This window comes from Balaenoptera physalus (genome assembly GCF_965194825.1).
Source record: "Balaenoptera physalus genome assembly, chromosome: 12".
NCBI lineage: Eukaryota > Metazoa > Chordata > Mammalia > Artiodactyla > Balaenopteridae > Balaenoptera > Balaenoptera physalus.
This window is the reverse complement of record NC_138897.1, coordinates 19,824,511-19,831,583: the sequence shown is the minus strand read 5'-3', so window position 1 is coordinate 19,831,583 and position 7,073 is coordinate 19,824,511.

Sequence of the window (7,073 nt, the reverse complement as noted above, 5' to 3'; positions counted from 1 at the left end):
ACAGCCATGACGCTTTCAGTCCACATGTCGGGTATCTTCCAGGGGAAGAGCAAGAACAGCTAGAATCTGCATCATGAGCTGGAGATGCAGGTGGGCTGAACCCATGGCAGCTCTTGTCTCTAACTTCAATGGTGTGAATATTCTGCCATTAGACGCCTTCCTCATGCAACACCAAAACTATGGGGCTGCAGGGCTTCTAGAATGCAAACTTGACCCAATCATTTCTCTACTTAAATTCCTCAGTGGCTCCCCATTGCCCACAGGACAGTCCAAATTCTTTATTGGTATCAAGACCCTCACCCACCTCCTGCTGTGCTCCCACCATTTACACCCTGTTCCTACTGTTAAGTTGTTCGGAATTGCTTGGTGTTCCAAGAACAGGATTTGCAGTATCACACTGTACCTTCAATTTTCTTCCCTACTTATCCTGTATGGAAATTTCTTTCTTGGTATCCAGTATTAATTTCAATTGTTATTTTCATTGTGTAGTTGTTTCTAGCGACATTCTTCTGCTTCCTTGGTCCCCAGTCCCTCTGTTAGGGGAAACCACTGACCAAAACTGCCCGCCCTGGTCAGGCAAGATAGTAACCACTTGCATGAGTTATCTTGCAGCAGGAGGTCCTGGTAAAGAACTCGAAACTAACAAGCTACCACCAACCGGAAGAATCAGGAAAGATCAAAAGGAGAGAGGAGACACCAGTCCACATGTCCTAGCAACCTCCCAGGATCCTTCTCGCTGGAATCCGTCTTGGCTGAGCAACGCGTGTGCCACCAGGGAGAGCCCTGAGTCAGAACGATTGGACAGAGACAACGCGGAAACTAACCCAATTACCCTAAAACCTGGCACTGCGAGCCACGTGGCAGAGCAGTTCTCCTGGGCTCCCTTACCCTGCTGCTCTCCGCCCGGGCACCCCTTCCCAATAGTCTCTTGTTTCTTCAGCACGTGTGTCTCCTCGGAAAAGTCATTTCCTAATGTTAGATAGGAGCCCACTCTCGAGCCCTGGAAGGGGTCCCCTTTCCTGCAACACCTCTTCCGGGCTCTTAAACCACATCTGCACTATTATACATTTCACTTCTTCCCACTCCTGCTCCCCTCCACCCAAGATCGTGACCCTCCCAGCCCAGCAGTCTTTCCCCAGTTGTGTCTCTCCCCTCCCACCCAGCATCTCTCCTCCCAAGACTGTCACCTTCTTAGGGGAGGCTATACCTTGATCACTGTTGTACACCCAGCACGCACTCAGCACTCAGAGGTTTGAGAAATATAAACATTTGATCTGTCTAGTTACAGGCTGCAGTGACCTATTAAAATCACATGATAATGGGGCACCAAATTAAATATTTCTCTTGGAAAGTTCCCTGGGTAACTTGTGAGGAGACTTGTTTTCCTCCAGGCTGGGCCATTAGCTGTCTGCCCTCAGGCAATTCAGAAAGAGGAACCTGGAAATTGCTCTAAGTGCTGGCAGAAGGGATAAATGACCGCATCTTTATTAAATGCTTTCTCGCACTGGGTGCTTCCGAGGATTAACTCTTCATGTTAACACCTTTCACAAAGATGATACCCTTCTTTGGCCAGAGCCTGTGATCTCTGCTCTCCTGTATTTACTTTTGCTTCATTCTTTCCATTTCTTTCCTTTGGTTTAGGGCACTAAATGCAGAATTTTGTGTCAGATATTTCTGCATTTAAATCTTATTTTGGTCAATTACTGGAAGTATGATCTTAGTAAGTTGATCTAATGCCTCTGGGCCTTGTGTTTCTCAAGAAATCTCATTGAATTATTGTGAAAATAAGTTGCTTATTAATTCTAGCATCTACATCACATAGCAAATTTTGACAGATTTCAGGATCGGAAGTCAGATGGCCTAGCTTCCAATATCACCCCTCTGCCATTTACCCAACAGCTCCTTTCAGCCTCAGTTCTTTCCTCTGTGATATGGCAATAATAATAACAACTAACAGAATTCTGTGGATTAAATAAAATAAAGCACAAACTGGTTTTAGAGGAGAGAAATATTACTTTTTATTATTTTTTATGCATTAGTTCATTGAGATATATGCTTTTTGATGTGTGTTATGGTCTAAAAGAAGTGCTCAAAAATTCCAGTTGTTTCTCTTTTCATTTCTGCTTGTTTGTATGCTTTATATCTGCAAGAGATTTTAAGGTTCTTGCGGTAACAAGTTTGCTTTCTTCCCAGTACCCAACACAGTGGTTTTGATCTATGATCCCCAGATGTTATTAAACTGTTGTTTTTTATTTGTTTGTTTGCTTGCTTGTTTTTAAGTTGATGGAATGATCTTAAGCAGAATCCAGACAATGGAAATGATGTGTGTTGGACTTAAAGAGAAGGGCCCCTGTGATGAGCGAAGCCTCAGGGGTTAGCAAGCTCTTGGGATGCCAGGTTGTATGGCTGGGGGAACGTCTACAGAAGCTGAGTACAGCAGAAGAACATCATTAGGGAGGGCGTGGCTGGCCTGCAATCCCACAAGTGGACCCATATTTTGAATTAGAAAGGACATCAGACATCCTGTAATCCAGCCAATGAATCCCTCCTAACTCCAGACAGCTGTGGGAGGGTGAAAAATCCATGGGCCTCGACATCAAATAGACCTGGATTTGCCTCTGATGACATTGCCCTGGGTTACTTGCACTGACCACAGCCCCTGGAGCTTCACTTGTTCTCTTTCTAAGACATGGATAACACTGATTTCTTAGGTTTGCCATGAGGCTAAATTAATGTTTGTGGAAGTGCCGTCATTTTGGAACCAGAGCTGTCATTAGGTTGAGCCTCTGCTTGAACACATTCCTTATCGTATAGCTCCTTCTGTTTGCAGATTGTTCTAAGACTATTTAGGTAGGAGTTCCATTAATTGCAAGAGAAAATGGGAAGTCACAGTAGATTCTGGAAAGATGCACAGCATGACCAGATGATTCTTCCTGCCTATGAGGGAAGAATTGGGGGGAGGGGGCAAGAAGTTGCAAACAGAGGCCAATGCAGACTATGATTGGAGCACGGATGTATAAATATTTACATGCCATACAATCTCTACGTAGTGCATTGACATTTTCTATGTGCCAACACTGGGTGAAGCACACCACGTACATTGTAGTATTTACTCCAAGACGTAAGTACTATTAGTCCTGTTTCACAGGTTAGGGTTAGGGTTAGGGTTAGGTTAAAAGTGGCTAGTTCAATAGCACGTACCTTATAAGTAGTATTATGAGGTTAAGGTCCTGACCAGTTAGCATATGCTTGTGGCAATGGGAAGGAAAGGCAAGCTTTTCTCACCTTATCGCTGTTAATGATTGTCAGTGCAACCTCAAAAGCCTTTTAGAACAAGGCTTGGTAGAAATGAATAAAACAGGAAAGACAGCGTTGCCTCAGTCCACAGGCATCCAGACATCCTTGATTTACCACACTTTGTGTATCCATTTTTAAGACTTTCTTGACTCAGAGGTCTGTACCTCTCACCAGCTAGAATGGTGTAGACACCAAATTGCATCTTTTTCATCCTCTACAGCTTTTCACCTCCTTCATGAAGACTTCCCATACTGAATCCTTTCCCTCCCTCCCTCTGGGTACCATCCTCCAGCATCCTTCCAATCATCAATGATACCCCAGCAGTCTTCATTTTAGGCCTACACTTCCCCTATTAATTACATTTGTTCTGTTTCAGTCCCTTACACATGCCGTTCGGTTGTGAGCTTCTGGAAGACAAAAGTGTCCTTGTGTTGACAGAATGGCATATTGCAAAGCATCCTCTGGGTAGGAGTCAGGACACTATAGAGTTGTGTGAACCGTGAGAATACAGCTGAGCTCAGGGCCTCACTCTCCTTCTCTGTAAAATCTGCAGGTTATTCTAGATTCATTTTGAGGTCCTTGGAGTAGTCAAATGGAAGGCTGTGGTTACTTTCATTCCTCCTTACCCACAGGGCTCTGCACAGGGGGACCCGGAATAATTCTGTAGACCAAAAAGTCAGCCACGGGTTTCCAGGTATTGTTTGGGAGATGGAAAGTTGATGACAGTTTGAAAGATGTACTTTCATGGTTGAAGCTACCAAAACTGCTCCTACCCGTCTACTTCTTTACTGTGCAGAAAGATTTGCCAGTATCTTAAGTACATTATCTGTTCTGATGGTCAAAACGCACCTCCTGCCTCAAGGTCACTTTTACGAATGTCCTGTCTGCTCCGGCACCCACCCCAGTGCCTCTCTCCACCACTCCCTATCTTGCTTTGTTCCTGCCTCATGGCAACTGCTGTTGGTCAGACAGATGCCCCTGTTATCTTCTAACTGGACTTCTTAAATGTAGGGGTGGTTCCCTTCGAACTCCCTCGGTGCTTTTGACCTAATCGGCACTCAGCAATAAATTCAGTGATGAGTGAGCCATGTATGATTCACTATTTAGACCATTCAATTTGTAGCTGTAGATCTCCCCTCATTCCCTTTCAGTTCCTTCCTGTCTTCTCTTTCCTGTTCAATACCTGTCCTCACAGAGGGAGGAGTTTTTGAGAGAAGGCAATAAATGGGAAGAATTGTAAAAGGCGCGTCAGTTGATTTTTTACTGTAGTTCAGTTGGGCAGTGATTCACTTCGATAAGATTCCCAGACCATATGATGCTGTACAGACTCCAATAATGCTGCCTGTGCCAGCACTCAAAGTGCGCTAGACTACAGCACAAAGAGGATCCTGGATTGGATTCCAGAACAGAAAAAGGATACGAGTGGAAAACTGGTGAAATTCAATTAAAGTACAGTCACCCCTCTGTATCCCTGGATGCCGAACGTGTGGATACAGAGGGCCGACGGTACTCTGCCATTTCATATAAAGAACTTGAGCATCCACGGATTTGGGTATCCACAGGGGCTCCTGGAACTAATCTCCAGCGGATATCCAGGGATGACTGCACCAATGTTACTTTCTTAGTTTTGACAAATGTACCATGGTTATGCAACACGTTACCCTTAGGGGAAACTTGGTGAAGGGTATATGGGAATGCTGTGTATTATCTTTGCAACTGTTCCGTAGATCTAAAATTATTCCAGAATAGAAAGTTTATTTTAGAAAAAGTGGGCCAGGGTGCACATTTTAGTTTGACTAGCAGTCTCTGACTGCATGAACATTCTCACAACTAGTTATAGCTGAACAATTTGTAGAATAAGGTTGAAAATTAGAACTGCAGAGAAGTTCAGAAATGCTCCTGTAAAAAAAAAAAAAAAAAAAAAAAAATCCATGAAAAGGCAGTAGCAAAGATAAAAGCAAAACAAACAAAAAATGGAACTGGATGAAGCTGGGGAGGGAGGGAGGGAGGGGGGCAGGATCACGTTAAAATGTGGAGTCAGACCTGTCATCTGGGGGAGGTGGCCAGTACAGGAACTACTGGGCACTGTCAGGATACAGGCTATTTGTTTTAGCTCTGAGGGCTGGAGCATGTCACTTGGCCTTCACTTCCTCACCTTGAAAATGGCCTCACCCAACTCACAGAGCAAGATTATGTAAAGTAAAAGACGTCCTCACAAAAATCAAGTTGTCCTATTCTTCAAAATTTGGTCATTTTTGCTCAAGAACAAGAGAGTTCCTCACCCGTGGGCTGGTTACCATCGGAAACCTCAAGCCGGCAGATCTGATTCTGCATGAGTATTTTCACTTTGCACTTGGCAAGTTTCTGCTTCCTCTTGCGAGACTGTTCATGCCAACGCCAAAGCCATTTGACTTCTAAACATAGCGTAACAGATGTGAATGAGGATTGTATTATTTTTGGTGTTCCACAAAGGGTCTTTCTTTTACCCAGAAAAGCCAGACACCAGTCCAGTTCTGGTTTGGCTCAGCCATCTCGGTCAAGGTAAATGGGCTTGCTCTAGTTTTTCAAGCCCTGTAGCTTTAGTTACCGTATACTGGATATTCTTAACCCAGGATCCATGAACAAGCATCTCAAGTGTCTACGCCTAGACTCTAGAGGTTTATCAGCTCCTGAAAGTTGTATGTGATCTTGACCTTCATATATGTCCTTTTTTTTGTATGGAGTGGGTTCGTTTCTCTTCAAAGGGTCCACAACCCAAAAATGCTAAGAAGCCCTGCTTTAGAGATACATCTTCCATAGCAAACCCCCTAAACTATGACACTTGCTGTATTTAGGTACAGTAATGGCTGGCTGCCTGATTTGACTGTTTGGAACCCATAGAACCCACTGCATTTCTAGGGCTGCACCTTGAGGCACTCATGCTTGTAACTAGTGTTTTCTCCCAGCTGTGGCCTTGAGTCTTCCTTTCCTGAAGACTTGAGGATTTTAGCTTAAGGCCACATTTGTTCAGCAAACCTTCTCAATGTAAAGAATCCTTCAGGAATACCAAGGTGACTTTGGTTTTTCTTGCCTTTCTAGTCCTTTCCAAACTGGCTATCTTCTTTACAACCAAGCCATGACCAGTGAGCATGTAGCCTTGTAATTAGTTTGAAGAAGGAGCATGGCTTGTTGACTATGAGATCTTCTGGCTGGCATAGCATTAACGGTCCCAAGTGCAATTTAAATGTATGATCCTGGGGTGATGTGAATATGAGAAACAGTCTAGTTCTTTTTCTTGTTTGCATGCTTTCCTTTCAAGTGGCTTACAAATGAATGTTTTAGGCTGTTAGTCAAGAGAAAGGTGGTTTATAATTAAAGCCTAGTATAAAAACTTCACTGGGTCTTATATGTATGGATTCAATTATAAGACTAAAAACGATTGCCTGTTTCAGCTCCTTTGGATGATCTTTCCCTCTTCGTTTCTAACATTACTGGGATCTTCTTAACTTTTGGATACTATTTTAGTTTCTCCAGCGATTTCACTTCCCTTTGAAAAATGCACCAAAGTTAGAGCTTCACGTTTAATGTGGTCCTTTTAAATAAAACATAATGTTAATAGACTAGATAAGAGACACTGAAGTGGTGCCCAAGCTCATTTTCCCCCTTTTTAGTCATAGTGACATGATCAAATATAATACTAAAAGACTACATGCTTGTGGCTATTTTATCTATATTTAAAACACACAGTAAGAACATTAAGAACATTTCAAATCATTTAGAAGGAAAAAGGGCTTATC